Genomic DNA, 17039 nt, shown 5'->3' on the forward strand with positions numbered 1-17039 from the left:
CTGAACCTACATTTGCATGATTCAGGACCTCAAATTTTTAGCAATATGTCTCAGCCTCTTTCCAATGATAGGAATAATTCACCTGGAAACTGATCAACGCAAAATACTGAAATTTCAAATATATATTTTATCTAAGTGAGAGGAAAATTTTTCTCTTTAAATATTGACAAACCCTTGAAGTTGCCCTAATTAAAGTCATTATTAGAAGTAATAATAATAGACACAGATTTAATAGAAATTATATGAGCAGTGTGAGACATTAATTCTTCCAGTCTTTAATTCAAAATTCATATAGAATTCAATTCTCTGACATCATCTGAGACTTAGTTGATTTGACCTCAATCCTTAAGTTAAGAACTACTAAATGACAACATGGTGGTTCCAGGGTTGAAGAAGATATCATTTAATTCCTCCTCCCCCAAGCGAGCTGCTTTTAATACTAGGATCAAGAGCAAATCAAGAACACACTACTGTAACATGAGCTGCAAAAGTGGGAGAAAAATCTCATCTACACTTTAACTTTTCATCTAAACTAACTCTGGCATTGAATTACTATATAAACTATGGGGTATGAACAGCTTCAGGAGGAAAAAAAATGTCTCACTTGCAACTCAAGATCAAAGAAGCTCACTCAAGCAGAAAACAGTCAGATTGCTAGGATGATGCTTTAAAACAATTCTCCATCTGGTCTGCTTTTGAAAGATTAACAAATTAATCTTATGAGAGTTTGAACTAACAAAACAAAATCAACCAAACAAAAAAAAAGTTCAAAACTATCTACAACAAAACCGAGCAAGTCCTCAAAACCTAATCTCAACCCAAAATTAAAAAGCAGAAAAAAATGAACAAAACTGTAGGCTGAACTTTTTATTATATAATACATTTTTCAAGCAATAGAAATTTTTAAAATATAGAGACTATCTTATCTCATAGCTATAAAGTCTAATGAGACATGTGACAAACAGAAGTGCTGTTTGCCAGCTATTTCTAATTCCCAGCTTTCTTGCACATGTATTGTACTCAAGTCCCTTGTAGGTGAGTCTGGGCCATGAATTCCTTTCAGAAGTGATATGCATTATTTAATTGACAGTGACAGAGCTTACAAATATTGTATTTTTGCTTTGCATAGGACTGACAAAGCTTGAAAATTCATCACTCTGAGTTCTTGTGTAGCTACAAAGAACAAACTCCCACTGAACTGCCAACCCAGATCATGTACACTGGATATCAGTGTGGTGATTTTAGGCATGCGGAATTTTAGTATTTGCTACCATAACATAAAATAGTCTGTCCTACTTCCTAAATTAAGCATAAATAGATTGTTAGATGAAATATGGAAATAAGATTAAACAGTAACAAACTGAACAAATGAGATCACAGTTGACTTTAGTAGTTATCAGAAATAAGATGAAAAAAATAATAAATACAGTGGGATATACCAAAATACAAGACAAAAGGACACAGAAGTTATAACCTGAAATTGTAACTAGTAAAGCAAAATGAAACAACAAAAAGAAACATCAGGAATTATAGGTTGCGGTAAAAATGTGGAAACTAGTAGAATTTATCTCAAGAATTATAATTAAAATTCTGAGAACCAGATTAGCATAGCTAGCTAAACACACATGTTGCCATGCATAAGAATCGGAGTTCAAACCTCCAATTTCTACCTGCAGTAGGGGAAGCTTCAAGCAGCAAAGCAACGCTGCAGGTGTGTCTCTTTCTAACTCCTCCTCTTTCAAATTTTCTCTGTCCTATCGAGTAAAAATAAATAAATATTTTTAATTCTAACTGGAAAAAGAACAGTTTCATCCAATGAATAACAAAGATTATTTTTTAAAAGAAAAATCTAAATTTTAATACGAAGAGACTAAACCTATTTTTTTCTGTTCTGTTCTATGCAATTGTCACGTATCAAAACTATCTTATCTGACTGTATGGGCACCCTAGCACGTAAAGCACAGGACCTGAAGGTCCCAGGTTCAGTCCCTACCACCACATATGGCAGAACCCTCTCTTGTAAAGAAAAAAAAAAAAGAAAGAAAAAAACTTTTTAAAAAACATTCTTTTGATGACTGAGTAAAATACATTCCATGCAAAATACAATTAAAATAAAGTTTATAAATCTAAATTCTCTTTAAAACATACTTCTATGTGCATTTTATATTGACAGGTAAGTAAAATTTAAAATATCTTAATGTCAAGGATATGGAATTATGTACTAGTATAATGTTTATTGTAAGAAATTATAGCAGTTAAGCTAGTAGACCAACATACCAGTGAATAAAAAAATATATATATTTGATTTGATTTAAATGAGAAAGATATTATGCCTGGATACTCAAATAAAAGCAGTATCATAAAACCTAATATTTCAGAAGAAGGTTTTTCCAACATTTCTTTTCTTAGAGGTATTTTATCATAATTTGTTATGAGTTAGTAAACAATGATTGTATAGATCTTTACACTAGGGGGCCAAGTGTGGCACACCTGATCAAGCACACATTATTAAGGCTCAAGGATCCAAGTTCGAGCCCCAGGTCAAACCTGCAGGGGGAAAGCTTTGCAAGTGATGAAGCAAGGCTACAGGTGTCTCTCTGTATTACCCCCTTCCCTCTCAACTTCTGACAGGCTCTATCAAATAAATAAAGATAATACAGAGAAATTTCATAAAAATTGTAAAAAGATATTTATGGTAGTTGTTAAATTTATAATTAATTTAATGAAAAATACTGAACTAATAATATAGAAACTATTTTAATCATGTTTCTAGTATTTTTATTTTTTAATCAACTGTTTATTTATTGGATAGAGACAGCCAGAAGTCCAGAGGAATGAGAGATAAAGACAGAGAGACACATGCAGCTCCACTTCACCACTTGCAAAGCTTTGCCCCTATCAACCTGGGGGCTCGAACCCAGGTCCTTGAACATTGTAAGATGAGCACTCAACTAGGTGTGCCACCACCCAACCACTTTGTTTCTAATATTTTTACTATCATTGTAGTTAGTCTGATAACCTGACACTTTTTCTCATTATAATAGGAAAAGGATTCTTCTTTAGTAAGACTTGTTTTTTTATTGGTGGAGGTGATGGTGTCACATTCTACCACTGTGCTTTATGTCACTTTTTATTAAAGAATAAACCTTTGTTGACCAAACCCAAATCCCAGAAACTACCAGAGACTAACTGAAGATGTCAGTTGTATTTTTATTTTATTTATAAAAAGGAAACACTGACAAAACCAGATGATAAGAGGGGTACAATTCCACACAAATCCCACCACCAGAACTCCATATCCCATCCTCTCCCCTGATAGCTTTCCTATTCTTTAACCCTCTGGGAGTATGGACCCAGAGTCACTATGGGTGCAGAAGGTGGAAAGTCTGGCTTCAGTAATTGCTTCCCCACTAAACATGGGTGTTGACAGGTCAATCCATACTCCCAGCCTGCCTCTCTCTTTCCCTGGTGGGGTGATGTTGTGGGGAATCAGAGCTTCAGGACACATTGGTGGAGTTGTCTGTGCAAGGAAGTCTGGTCGCATCCTGCTACATCTGGAATCTGGTGGCTGAAAAAAGAGTTAACATATAAAGCCAAACAAGTTGTTCACTAATCCTGAACCTAAAGGCTGGGATAGTGCAGTTCTATTTTTAGGTACTTAGGCTTTTAGGTAGATTCAACATATGCAACGATTTCAAGTATATTTCTGTGGATCAGGAAGTATTTCGCTCGTGCACACTTTGCTGTGTGTAATGTTCCAAGATGAAGTCCTAGCTCTCTAGAGAAGCACGTCCATGCTGGAGGAAGCTCTAAAGATGGCAGAACTCTGCTAGGTGACTCCCTTTTTCCAGAGTATATTTCCTGTCCTCTTTACCGGAAATAAAGACTTGCCCTGAGTGTGGTGTAAAATAAATAAATAAATAAAATGTATGCTTCTATCCATATTGTTGATGGGGTGTTTCATGACTACTGAGCATGTATTTCCAGTACTAGTCAGATACAAAGATATAAAGATATAAAGACCACTGGGTCTACCTCAAAATAAATCCTGATTTCAAAAGATAAGCTAGGCCTGGCAAAATAACTCTGTTGGGTAGTTTACTGATTTAGTAAACATGACCCAGGCTCAAGCCCAGTTTGCACTGAAGAAAGCTTTGTGCTATGATTTTTCTTGCTTTCTCACTCTCACTCTTTTTACACACACACACACACACACACCTTTGTCTCTATCAAGAAAAGAAGAAAAATGGGCTACATGGTTCCAACCCTCATAACATGCTGTGCTGCACATTCAGCAGAATTTCATAGTTATTGAAAAATTATGTTATGAATAAATTTATGATAGGGTAGAAGGAAATGCATTAACATTTAAAATGAATATTACTGGAAATTACTATTTTACTGTCTTCTTCCTTTCCCTACCAGTTTTCTGTAATATCTGTGAAAACATGCATTACTAGGTGACAGAGAATTAAAGTCAACTTACACAGAAAGTCAAGTTCAGTGAGAAAGACATTATGAGGCTTATTTTCTAAAATTTAAGTTATATCCTTCCACAGTAGGATATGCACAGTCCTTCACATTTCTGACTGTGAGATTAGCCTTAAGAAATAACCTTCTTTATAAATAAAATGCTCATTTGTTTCCAGCTCTCCACTGAACCCCAAGCTTGTCTAGGTTCATAGGAAAGTTTGGATTTTCCTTATATCAAAAGAATCCTGGCCAACAAAATCAAGTAGAGAGAGTCCTTCATCAAGTTCTTAGTAAGTTTTATTTTCTTTTTTTTCAAGAATGTTGTGCAAATAAATTCTTATTGATTATCTACCTCCTACAGTCAGCCTCAAGAATATAATATTAACTATGACCTTGTCCCCTTGTGAGAACAGAGAGTTCATTTCAGATCAGACTCTGTCATTTCCTGTGATTTTAATGACTTATGAAAGTCTGATCTTAGAAGTCTCATCCACCCATTCTCCCTTGCAGCTTCCCAAACTGCATTTTCCATGGCCTCTGGGTTTAAAGTTTCATTTATTTGAAAACTATTCTTGGAAAGATCTCCCCTCCTCCAGCTGTTATTCCGTCATTAGTGGACCATAAGTCATTCAGATATACGGCACTATTATGCAACCTCAACAGAGTGGAAAAAGTCATTTGCTTTACTGTCAATGTAAAAACTTTTATCTTCTTTGACAGTTTTATTCAGAAAAACTCAGCTTTGTCTTAATTTGGTTCTAATGATGGTTTTCAGAAAATGATTTGAGTAAGTAAAAGTTTAGTACAATGACAGCTGTCATGATTCTGTGGTGGTTTCTTGCACGTATTCATGGGAAAAAAACACATTTCAATCACAATGTATTATCTCTGGCACAGTGGATGAAAGTTAATTACTCAGAGTTAATAATGTAATAGTATTTACTCAGTAGAGATTTTTTTTAAAGAATTTATTTATTTATTTACAAGAGAAAGATAGGAGGAGAGAAAGAACCAGGCATCACTCTGGTACATGTGCTGCCAGGTATAGAACTCAGAACCTCATGCTTGAGAGTCTAGTACCTTAGCTACTGTGCCACCTCCCGAACCACACTCAGTAGAGAATTTAAGTGAAGAAGTTCAATTTATTTTACCTTCTCTCTCTTTCATAGCCATACCTGCTGGGGCGCCAAGGCTACCTCCTTGAGCAAAACTTTATTCACAAATATTCCCATAGGTTAAAACTCACAGTGGTTGTTGATTATTGTCCTTATAGGTAAAATGGATTTCACACTGTCTAATCATAAGAACAATAAAAAACAACAAGGGCAACAAAAGGGAAAAATAAGTAAATAAAAAAAAAATAAAGGGATTTTATTTGGAAGTATTTGTATCAGCTTCTCACAATGCATAACAGCCAGATGAAATCTGCATGGGTCCACCTAATGAGTTAACTAGTGATAGTGATAGTTCTCTTGGCTATCAATAATTTAGCTGTAGAATTTCATGCTTTGTGGGACAAGTACAGTGAGAGTTGAAGGCGTCAAGCTCTGAACACGTCTGCATATGCTAAACCTTAGAAGTCTATGTGTGAACAAAGGGAATAGTCATCCCTATCTAGCCAATGTTTCATTAGTAACAACTTAAATGCTATTAGGATTGCACTGTGGCTTCAAAGGAGTAGCTAGCTGAGTTTAGCTGAATAATGAACACTTAATATAAAATCCAAGGTAGGTTCTTCTTGTAGGTTTATGTTATTTCGAAAGTGTGATTGTACAAAACAAAGAACAATAACAGCATAAGCTAAAGAGGAATTGTCCTTTTGTTTGTAATGTTTGCTTGTTTGTCTCCATAGAAGCAAAAGTGGCTAACAACTGCCATGAGATTTCTGAAAGAAAAATCCTTTACAGCAGAGTGTCTTCCACAACAGAGATTTGTTTCAAATAATCCCTGCCAGCATTACAATGTCTCTGGGGAAGTAGATATATTCCAATAAAAGGCGACACTAAGCATTGGGCTCTATGTTTCTTGATTTTTGTTACTAGGAATTAACTGAGAAGGGAGAGCATTTTTCTCTTTTTTCATACCCTCTTCCTCAGCCTTCTCTGAGTAAAATATACATCAGTGCAAGAATTATCTTTCCATCCCACCCTAATTATTTTAAACTGAAAAGTTCAAGTCAAACAATAAAGCTTTTCTAAATCTCAAAATGTTTCTCACTGAAAGATGTTACAGCCCTTAATATTTTAGAAGCTCTGCTGGCATCACTTAGGCAGGAAGTTTAAACACAGCTTTGAGACGTTTTGAAGCCATGCTTTCTAGACAGTATTAACTTTTATCTTCGTTGCATGAAATTACGTCATACCTTGCTGAGTGGCACTACTGTATTTAAATGAAGAAAAATATAATAAAGATTTAGCAAATGTCATAAAGGGTGCTCATTTCACCACTGTTAAGATAATCCCATAGTTAGTAGAAAGTCACACGTTGGCATTCTCCTAGATACACATTTCATTATTTCATTATTTCATTTCATTATTAATTAATGCAAGTCAAAGTTTGCTTAGAGAACATCTGATGGGTGAGATGGAATTCTATCAGAGTAATCCTGGAAGAGATATACTTTGAAGTATGCTATAACTTTTTTGCATTTTGCTCCCATGGCTTACATTTCATCTTTTTCTTTTTCTATTTAGATTGGATGTGAGCAATTTTACATTGCACCAAATAACCCTCTTCTACAGTAGAAATAGACTCTGCAGAGTCAGTCCTCTCACCTTATTAGCAGATGTCAGTAGAGTGGAGGACAACAAAGAAGGAAGAAGTCTACTTCATAGCGACAAGTATTTCCCAGCTGTAGTCCATCCAGACATCAGGACAGACATGCCAGCTCCCAGCTGAGTACTCCAGGGTTAGAATCAACAAACATATAAAAGAGAAATACTCGTTATGCAGCCAATTCTGGACATAAACAGCAATCTCCAGCAATCATATTGTTTTGATTTATTCTGGGAGTACTGAAGAGTCCTCAGAGCCTGTTCAAATACTTACAGATTTTTCAGTCTCATTTGCTTTTGTATTTCTTTTCTTCCTTTTTAAATTTTCTTTTAGAATTTCTTTTTAATAAATCTAGAAGGATGAAAATATGGTTTGGAACTGGTGCAAATTTAAAGAGACTACTCAGCTGTTCACCCCCCCCCAAAGCATGCATTGTTAAAAAACACAAAGTGGGGGGGGGTAGCCAAGATGACGACTTGGAGGCAGCTGCTGGCATAAGTTCCAACAACAGCAGCCAGATAGGGTAGGATATTGGGCCTTCAGCAGGTCGGTTAATAAGGGGTCCTAAGTGTGACACCAAGGAGGAGTCCTGTGGCTCAATCTTGAGTTATAAAACAGAGGAAAAAGAAAAGAAATCTGATTATTTCTGAAGCGCACCTCACTCCCCCCCCCACCCCATAACCAGACCCCAGGGGCTGGAGAGCTGCTCCTAGCAGGCTCCTGGCTCAACAGGGGTGTCATTCCAATCCTTTTCCTATTCGATTTCCGTCTCTCTCTCTTTTTTATTTTTTCTAAGTGGCTGGAACTATATTTGAGTGACAAAATATCTGACCAATCAGAGCCTCACCCCTGCCTGGGAAAGACTACCTGGGGGTGCTTTTTTGTTTGTTTGTTTTTTTTAATTGGCTGTTTTTGCTGAGGCTGCCTGAGCTAACCCTGAGCTGTCCCTTTCCCCCCTCCTTCTTCTTCAGGTTGACCAAAATTAACTGTTACTGTTTTTTTCCATTGCTAGGTAAATGGGTGTCCTAGCCATTGTGAGAGGAACTTGTTTCATTCTACCTCTTCCATCCACTCACCCCTTTTTTCCTCCTCCTGGCTAATTCAAAAAAAAAAAAAAAAAAACTCTTTCCTTTCACTGCTCTTTTTTTTTTTTTCCTTGTTCTTGTCTTCTTCCTCCTTCTTCTGCTTTCTGAATTCACTGATACCATTTGTGAATTATTCTGGGGAAGAATTCTGACTCAGAGTGGACTTTCTATGTGTGTCTCTCTTCTCTACTTCCCTTTCTCCCCTTGCTATCCCTAGAATTTACAGTGGACAGTAGATCTGCATAATTGTCTATTTGTGCTTGCCCTTTCTCCCTTTCTCTTTCTCTTTCATTTGGATTTGGTTGCTATTTTTTCTTGGACTGCAGATGTTGTTTGGCTAACTGATATTGGTTAAACTGCATCAATCCTTGCTTCAGTTACTATTGTCATAATTTCTGAGGTTGGTGGCTGCACTTGTCATAAAGGTATTTAGCATAGTGTGGCTTGTCTCAAAACACAACAGCTGAAGAACAACAGAACAGAAAAATAAAAACCACATAAATAAAAAAAATTTTTAAAAACCCACAAAGTACAGAACAGAGACCTCCCCGACTCTTCATCTGCACTATTCCAGCTTTTAGGTTCATGATTAGTCAACAATTTGTTTGGCTTTATATGTTAACTCTCTTTTCAGCCACCAGGTTCCAGATGCTAGTATGAAGCCAACCAGACTTCCTTGGACAGACAACCCTACCAATATGTCCTGGAGCTCTGATTCCCCAGAACCCTGCCCCACTGGGGAAACAGAGAAGCAGGCTGGGAGTATGGATCAACCTGTAAACACCCATGTTCAGCAGGGAAGCAGTTATAGAAGCCAGACCTTCCAATTCTGCACCCCGTAACAACCCTGGGTCCATACTCCTAGAGGGTTAATGAATAGTAAAGCTATCGGGGGAGGGGATGGTATATGGAGTTCTGGTGGTGGAAATTGTGTGGAGTTGTACCCCTCTTATCTTATGGTTTTGTTAATTTTTCCTTTTTATAAGTAATTTTTTTAAAAAAGCACAAAGTAAATGTACCATTAAATAAATAAACTTTTTTCAGTGTGCTCATAGAACTGTATGTAATAATGTGCATAGACTCCCTCTAATCTTGATAATTCTCTGCTCTACCCTGAAAGACATTATCTTTCTTTATCATGTTTTGGCCAAAATGAAGATAGGCAACAAAATCTGTTAGAAGTCACTTAATAGGAACAGTATATATGCTACTTAATTTAATTATGTAAGTATAAGGTACTCCTTTTTTCCTCTGTTTTACAAGTCAGGTAGTTGAATCTTAAGAAAAAACTTAATGAAATTTAACCTGGTTCTAGAGCCTGAACTTGTTTGCTCAAATGATGTGTGATATTCACGTGCAAAGAAATAACATGGTGTGCTAGCCACACCATCTCTTCCTCTTTGATCTCTCTTCATATCTGGTGCCATGTGTACACTGTTGTTATCTTTTTCAATTCACTTCTTGCTCTTTCCATGAGTGGCAATATCACATAACAATCAAAGTCATAGAGCTTGAAGTCTGTTTGAACAGACTTTGAATTTCACCTCTTCCTCTTACTGCCACTGAACTGGAGCAAATTATCTGACTTTTCTATGGACCAGTGACTTCTCACTAAGTTCAAGCCCTATTCATGATCAGTGCCCCTTTTTGTTGTTGTTGTTTGTTTTGTTTTGTTTTATTTTCTAGTTCTCACTTTATCACCACTGTTACAACGTTGTAGCAAATACCCAGTTTCTCTATTCTGACCATTATTTTCTCTTGAATGGAACGTCTTCCTCAAATTTACCTCAATTCCATTGCTTTGTTTACTCTGTCAAGAGAGATAACTATACATACTTAATTCCATGTAGTCGCTTCTCTAGAATAACTCTTTCTTCTTCCCTGGTTGCATATTTCATGAAACAAAAAAGTATTTGCAAGAGAGATGAGTGTACATATTGAAAGTTTTCTTTCTTTCTTTTTTTTTTTTTGTTATTTCATTATGCCTAAGTGTTCTTTCACCTGTTTGTAGAGCATATATTTTATAAAGCATAAAATCAAGTAAAACAGTACATATGTGACAGTCAATTTTATGTTTCAGTTACCTAATCTGTTGTAGTACAATCTGTTCTTTTTTTTTTTTTTTCTTGTAAACAGAAAGAACATGTTCAAAAGCTTTTCAAAACCAATGTTATAAAGTATCTCCTACGTTTTCCAGTGGGAGTAATTGCTAATTCAGTTACAAAATTTAAGTCTTTAAGTTACTTTTTAAAGTTTATGTTTATATATGGTCTTTAAGAACGTCCAGTGTAGTTCATTTGCATGTCCAACAGCTTTTAGCTGTTACTACAAGTTTGCTTCATTATAGACTTCTTCCTCTGTGTTTGTAAGATTGATATAATTTTCAGCTCAGTTTATAATAGTCACACTTTAAATATAAGCATATAATTTTAAGCCATACCATGCAAAAATTAAGTATAGGAAAGCCAAAGTAGGTATATTAATATGCCAGAGAGAGCAGATGTCAGGGAAATTAGTGTTCCTAGAGATAAAAGAGGAATATTTTTCTGGAGATAAAAATAAGAATTCATCAAGAAATCCTAATAATAATAAGTGTGCATATACCTAGTAACAGACTTTCAAAGTAATTGAAGTAAATATTGACAGAATCTAAAGCAAAACATGTGAATCTTCAGTTATAATAGGAAATTTCAAGCTCTTATTTCAGTAAACGAAAGAACTAATTAAGAGAAATCAGTGAGAACATAATTTGAAAACTGTTTCAACCAATTGGATTTAATTGAGATCTATAGAGTGCTACAATTAGCAACCTCCCAAATATTAATCCCTTTGGAATACACATAGAAAATGGGTCAGTATAGGCTCTATCATGGAACATTTAGAAAGTCTCAATTCCGGAGACTGAAATCATATAAAATATGTTGCTTACTACAGCAACATTAAAATAGAAATAAATAAAAGTTGAAAACTAGAAAAAACTCCAAATATTTAGAAATTAAATAAGTCATATCTAAGAAATGCATGGCTTAAAAAGAAATCACAAAGAAAATGCAAAAAATTTGAGAAGATAAATTATAATGACAAAAATTGAAACTTGTGTCCAGGTGGTGATGCGCCCAGTAGAGCACACATGTATGCAAGGACTCAGTTCAAGACCCCATCTAGTAGAAGAGGGCTTAACAAGCTATGAGCAGTGCTGCAGGTATGTTTCTTACTTTCTTTCTCCCACTCCCCTCTCAATTTCTCTCTGTCTGTGTAATAAATAAAAAATAATATATTAAAAAATAAATAGGAAAAATTCCTAATCTACATTAATCATGAATGAAGAGTATATATGCCAATTACGTAAGACATAAATGAAAATGAGATGACTATAATAAATCTAATACATGTTTAAATGATTTTTAAAAGTTAAGAAAAGTTTGAGCCAATAAATTCAATTAGTTAATATGTTTTTTGAAATAAGAAGAAAATAAATAGGGAAAACATAAAAATTCTGAAATAAAAAATATGAAATTTGAATAGCCCAATATTTATTAATGGAATAAAACTAATAAACACACTTCAAAAGAAAATTCTAGTCCCACATTTCTTCACTTGTGCACCTAGCAAAAATGTAAGCAAAAATCATGCAAGATAGTTCACTTGGGTATTGTATTGCTTTGTCATACCAAAGACCCAGTTTGGGCCTGACCCCACCTTATTGAAGGACACTTTCTTTCTGACTCATTATCTCTGCCTTTTTCTGTCTGAGAAAAAAAAAAGTTAAACTGAAGTCATGAAACTTAATGACAACAACAAAATAAAGCAAAAAATAATACAAATCCTATATTAAGTCCTGTCTTTTAGCACTTTCACTATGTCACTCAATTCTCTACTGGGAAATATGATGACAGCCTGATTGTGCTGCCTTTGTACATCATTAGTTCACTTCTCTAACAGTAAGAGTTTTTTTTTTCTTTGTTCTAGACTTTTAATAATTTTACAATGATATGTTTTTGTGTATAGGAATTTTGGTATTCTCTTTGATCCCTAAGCATTTATGTTTGTTTTCTAGATTTGGGGCTTTTCAACTATTATTTTTTTGAACATGATCTATGCTGTCTTCAGGAATTGTCATTACATTTATTTTTATGGTGGGATCTGGAATTACTTATGGCATAGCTTCATTTTTTTTTCTAAATCTGTTTCTCTATCTAATCTTCCATTTGAAAGACTATATTCAGGTTCAAGGACCCAGCCCCCATCTGCAGGAGGGAAGCCTCATGATTGGTGGAGCAGTGTGGAAGGTGTCTCTCTCTTTCCTTATATTTCCCTTCCCTCTGTATTTATCTCTTCCTCTATCCAAAATAAATAAATAAATAAAACTATTTTTAAAAGATCAAGCCTGATGTCAGGTACTCATACCTCATATCACATATGAAATTTAACATAACACTGATCTCAGAACATAACACACAAATGAAAGTTATAAAGCATTTGGAAGAAATCATTCATTAATATAACCACGACCCTGAAACCCACAAATATATCCTAGAAAAGGCATAAATGCCATAACCATAAAATCAACATATTTTAATAGTACAGCATGCAAATTAAAACTACCGCTTCTCAAAAGAAACTGTTTAGTAATGTACAGATAGACCACAGCATGGCAGGAAGTGTTTGCTTTTCAAATATCCAACAAAGAAACTATTTCTAGAATATACCAAAACCTGCTCAATTTAGTAGAAATAAAAACAACTAGTTTTATGGTAGCAGCGGGATAGTGCTTATTAAGGCAGTAAGATTTTTTTTGAGCATTAAAAAGGTTCAAATCACGACAAAGAAATCTATTCTACTGTTGTATGTTATATCCAGGACTCATAAAAATACTGAAATTAAGATCTATTTCTCTCTTTTTATAAATTTGTAAAGTAATATAAAAAGAGTGAATTTAATTTTTCAATTTGCTGCAATAAAAATCTGTAATGATTTCCTCTAATAGGGAGATGAATATTACAAATAAAAATAGTTTATTTTTATAAAAGCACAGCTTATTTAAAAGGATAATCAGTACAAGACAGTGAGCATATCTAACAAAACAAAATATTTAGATAAGATATATGGGGAACAAAGCTTTCATCTGGGCTCACATTATCCTGTATTTTTCTGTGATTGAAGGAAGTGCTTTCCTCTCACTGGAAAACAGGAAAAAAAAACATTTCTTTCACCTGCTAGTGAAATAAAAGGTAACATTTAAAGATCATTAAAAATGATTCTTCAAGGGGCTGGGTAATAGTAGCACAGTGGGTTAAGCACACATGGTGCAAAGATCCAGGACTGGCTTAAAAATCACAGTTTGAGCCCCCAGCTCCCTACCTGGGGTCACTTCACAAGTAGTGAGTTAAGTCTGCAGGTGTTTCTCTTTCTCTCCCCCCTGTCTTCTTAACCTCTCTCGATTTTGCTGTCCTATCCAACAACAACAGCAATAATGACAACTGCAAAAAAAAAAAAAGGAAAAATAAATTCCAATAGCAGTGGATTCATAGTGCAGGCACTGAGCCCCAGCCACTGGAGGAAAAGAATGAAAGAAAGAAACAAAGAAAGAAAGAAAGAAAGAAAGAAAGAAAGAAAGAAAGAAAGAAAGAAAGAAAGAAAGAAAGAAAGATTCTTCTGACAGCATGATATAGTGAAAAGAGCAATGGCTTGCAGTCACAAGGTCTGACCCAGAAGCTGGGCACCCCCACTTTGTAACTGTGCACTGAGCCCTTCCCCAGGGGGAAATTCCTGATTTCTGAGTTTCTGTCTCCTCATTTACAAAATAAGCTGGTTGAACTGAATAACCTCCAACATCTTTCTCTCTCGAAATCCTGTGATCTACAATCCATTCTTGGAACCATGACCATAGGTATTATATGTTTTGACATTTTAATATGTCATGGCACTTAACGCTTCTTTTCACTCATTATATTATTACTCAAAGTTCAAATTCAGGAAGCTATTTTCAGAAGATCTAAATTATAAATTAATTTTACTTGATATTTATGATCGTGTTCACACAATATTTGTTACTAAGGTCACATAAAGAACTAATCATTCCCACTTGACTCAAGAGGCACAGTGTATGTTACAATTACATAAATCATATTAATGCGAATTTGAGATTAATTTCAAAAAGAGACAAATTGCAGACTTTGCTTCATATTTACTTATTGATGTTATGAATTTATTCCTTATTCATAGTAATAACATTAATTTCAATAAATTTGTTTTATATTCATGTGAATGTCACACACTTCTGGAATTTTGCATTTATAATACAGAATAAATGGCCATTAGCCTTTTAGTCTCATATTTCACATGTAGTTACTCAAATGAATAGTCAGAAAATTAACAAGCCATGAAACTAGGAAACAAAACAAAACAATCTAGTTGCTGAATTTTATTGATTTTGTCACAATATCAAAATATATAATTCCTTACCTCTGGCATTTGCTTAATAATTTCATGTAATGCATTTTTTATTAAGAGCCAATAACCTAACTGGAAATTACTTTGATCTGGGTTCAGCTTAAAGGGGGGTAGAAATTTGGTGAAATAAACATTCCTATTAACAGTCTGGCCCCATGTTTATGTCCCTTTATCTCTCCAAATCTTCATGAGAAATATTTTGATATAAAACTAATAATTGAAGTCAAAGAGTTAAAATGCCATAAAAAACCAGGATTTACAGCTCATTTGTAGTAGTTAAAAATGCCAGGTTTATTTTAAGCAGATTTTTTGCCCTCTGTAGATCTGTTGTATGTAGATCACATTCAAATTTGATTCCATTTGTGACTATACCTGGAATTTAACAGGCAGTCAATAAATATTAATTGCCAGGAGTCAGGCGGTAGCACAGTGGGTTAAGCGCATGTGGCGCAAAGCGCAAGGACCAGCGTAAGATCCTAGTTGGAGCCCCCGGCTCCCCACAACTTCACAGGAGGTGAAGCAGGTCTGCAGGTGTCTATCTTTCTCTCCCCCTCTCTATCTTCCCCTCCTCTCTCCATTTCTCTCTGTCCTATCTAACAACGACTTCAGTAACAACAATAACTACTACAAGGGCAACAAAATAAAATAAATATTTTTTTAAATTAAAAAATAATAAATAAATAAATGTTAATTGGGCATAAATTTGCCACCTATGACTTCAGTGTAAACCCTACCTCTTGTTTCTTTACTCTCTTTACAGTTGCACTACTGGAATGAAAAGTTCTGTATTTCGACGGCCTACTTAGACTAGCACTCTCAAAGTATCCCTTTTCTTTAGTAACAATAAAATATTTAAATTATCACTGAAGAAAATTCTTCCTTCTCTAGTGTCTATTAGCATTTACTTGGGAGCTCCAGTGGCGCAGTCGGTTAGCACTGGGTACTTAACCAGCATTTCTTTGGATCAGGGAACTACCTTTCTTACTGGGATTCTCCATTTTCCTAAAGTCCATACTTTTGATCTACCATTTGATTCATTTCTTAGTCACTTATGATATTCCTTGGCTCAGAGTCAAGTCTTAACTTCTTTGAAAATTATTTATTAATGTGCGAGAGAATCAGAGCTTTTTTCTGGCAGTGCCTAGGATTGAACTAAGAACGTTACATACACAATTCTTATACTGTACCACTGAGCAACCTTTGAAAAAAATATTTAGATATCATGACTAATGTACATGATAAAACTTTATTCCATAAAATGTAAAATTCTCTACTAATCTGAGTTAGAAAGGTTGCTTACTGCATAATGTATACACTTTACCAAGTAATCTGACCCAAGTCTTCCTTTCTAATCTGAATCTTTATCTCTACTTGCAAACCTTTTAATTTATTTGAGCTGCATTAGCTTAGCATTTGTATACCTCCCTCTGTCTATTTTCATAGCAATGTTCACATTTTCTTTCTTCTCTGAAATTCACACTTCCAAATGGTGCCCATTTGTCACAAACATGCTCAAGTTCCAATTCTTCCTAATGTTTCCTTAGGTTATTATAGGAAATCATCTCTTCCCATACTGTGTTGATTCTACCTTTTTATGACCTTTATAAGTCCCCAGTGCATGTATATACTGAGATATATGTATTGTCTCCCCATGTGTGCCTTGATCCATATGTAAATTAGCTGTGACTGCCTGAAAACTCAGCACAATGCTTTCTAGAAATCAGTTTCTTTAATAAATATGGAAAAGCTTTCTTTTATTAAAACCATTTTATAAACACTGATAGATGGATATTTCTTGCAGAAACAAAAACTGATTGTGTCTATAAAATAACCCCCAAGGAAATAAATTTGGCAACAGAGTAATTTATCATAAAGTGAAAGACATTCAAGTACTAAAATAGTGAAGTTTCCTAGCTGTGAGTTAACAGTATTCACAGACAACAACTATAAGGTTGGAAATTTCACGACAACATGGAAAGAAGCCTGAGAAAACATTGTTTTTCCATCTCTCATTTCTATTTCTTTATAAGAACCTGACACTCATATATATATATATATATATATATATATATATATATATATATATAATTTAATAAAACATTTTCTATACTGCAACTCAGTTGTAATTCTACTTTCCCAGGGAACTGTTCAGATGTATTTAGCTGACACAGACCATGTGACTAATTTTAATTCTTACCTCTTTGATGAGAGAACAGATTATAATTATCAGACTCTTTTGGAGAAATTCCCCAC

The sequence above is a fragment of the Erinaceus europaeus genome, chromosome 14, assembly GCF_950295315.1.
Source record: "Erinaceus europaeus chromosome 14, mEriEur2.1, whole genome shotgun sequence".
Lineage (NCBI taxonomy): Eukaryota > Metazoa > Chordata > Mammalia > Eulipotyphla > Erinaceidae > Erinaceus > Erinaceus europaeus.